Below are 2017 nucleotides of genomic sequence, written 5' to 3'. Positions count from 1 at the left end.
GAATAACCCAGGCTATTAAAAAAATACTTTGATCCACCATTTCCTTCTGTATTGCTTCTCCCAAGGACTGTTGCTGGAAAGGAGCAAGAAAATCTATGCTAATTTTTTGGAAGTTCACATCTGCAGAGGGAGAAAGTGCTTGATGAAGAGCAACATCTGGAGGCCCAGCAGACTGGGTGCAAGGGAGACCAAAGGCCAGCCCTTTATGGTAAAGATGTAAATGGAAGGGCCAGAGCGGTGGTGCAAGCGGTAGTGCATTTGCCTTGCAGGGGCTGACCTAGGTCGGACCACGGTTCAATCCCCCATTGTCCCAAATGGTCCCCCAAGCCATGAGTGATTTCTGAGCGCATAGCCAGGAGGAATCCCTGAGCATTACCGGGTGTGGCACAAAAACCAAAAAAAAAAAAGAAAAAAAAAAAGAGGAAAGAGGCCACCTCAGTCTGATATGCTCCTCAACGCCCCCTGTCAGGCTATAGTAGCTGTCAGGAACAATAGCTCTTGTGGCTGGGGCCCATTCAGCTGTCAAAGAATAGGGTAGCTAGTTGTGGAACAATTAAAATGGGTTAATGTACCTTAAATATTATTGTGAAAGATTTGTAACTCACTTTGGCTGCAATAAAAATAAAAGGGTTAAAAATAGCAAAGTGTCCGGTAGCTGTGCGTGGGATTTGAATAAGATTCCTCGCTGGTATTTCTAACATAGGATCTCTGGGTTGCCAAGTACATTGCCTGGGCGACACAAGTGAACCCTGGGCTGGCTCAGTTACCGGAGAGGCCTTCCAGATGTGTGTGTCTTGTGCGCCTGCAAGCCCACACCGCAGCTGGATGGGGGAAAGTGCAAGCTTCCACCAGAGATTTCCTAATCTGCCTCTGGGAATGGGTTGTGTGTGGTAGAGCACCTTTTGTTTGATAAAAATACATTGAAACCTGGGGTTCTCTGTTTCAGAAGGACAAAAAAGAATATTGTTTTTTTTCCCCCAATTAAAACCATCATTTAAATTGCTGGATAAAAACAGGTCTGTATGTTGCATGACTACAGGCTGTCTGTAGAACATTGTAATTCTAAAAAGAATGGAATGAGTGAATTTGGTTCTAAAAACATGAGCAAGTTACAGAAAAGAGGGGTTTTTGGTTTTAGTGTCTTGGTATTCCCTGTCCTATTCCATTCTTTAATTTCTCCCATAGTTGTATGAGAACTGTAACCCTGGGCTGGTGTTTATTGAGCACTTACTATGTCAGTGGAATGAGCTGAGAAATGTATCAGTCTGATGGTGTTTCCTCTTCATCTCCCAGGCTCCTAGGGGAAAACATGAAGTTAGAAAGGGAAAAGCTAAGTCTGGATCCAAGAAATATCTTCTGGCTCCAGAACCTAAGTGGTAGGCAGGCCAACCTGAGTTACAGCATGGATATTGCATTTAGAGGAGGAGACTTTGCTTCTCAAAGGAAAAATTTAAGTGAACCATTTAAGCAACCTGACATCCTGTCTTTTTTGTGTCTGATGAGATCGGAGTATAAAAAAGATTTGAAAAATTGGGGCTGGAGTAATAGCACAGTGGATAGGGTATTTGCCTTGCACGTGGCTGACCCAGGTTCCATTCTTGACATTCCATCATCTCTGGAGCCCTCCAGGAGTGATTCCTGAGCACGCAGCCAGGAGTAACACCTGAGCACCAATGAGTGTGGCCCAAAAACCAAAAATAAAAAAATAAAATAAAGATACATTTTTATATCTTTTTTATTTTTGAGGCAACAGTGCTACAACATTGATTTTGGGGGCTGGAGAGATGGCACAGTGGTAAGGCATTTGCCTAACATGAGGCCAACTCGGGAGGGATCCAGTTCAATTCCTGGCATCCCATATGGTCCCCCAGCCTGCCGAGGATGATTTCTGAGTGCAGAGCAGGAATGATCTCTGAGCATCGCTGAGTGTGGCTCAAAAACCAGCCAACCAACCAACCAACCAACCAACCAACCAACCAACCAACCAACCAACCAACCAACCAACCAACCAACCAAA

Source organism: Suncus etruscus, chromosome 6 (genome assembly GCF_024139225.1).
Source record: "Suncus etruscus isolate mSunEtr1 chromosome 6, mSunEtr1.pri.cur, whole genome shotgun sequence".
Lineage (NCBI taxonomy): Eukaryota > Metazoa > Chordata > Mammalia > Eulipotyphla > Soricidae > Suncus > Suncus etruscus.
This window is presented reverse-complemented; position numbering follows the sequence as displayed.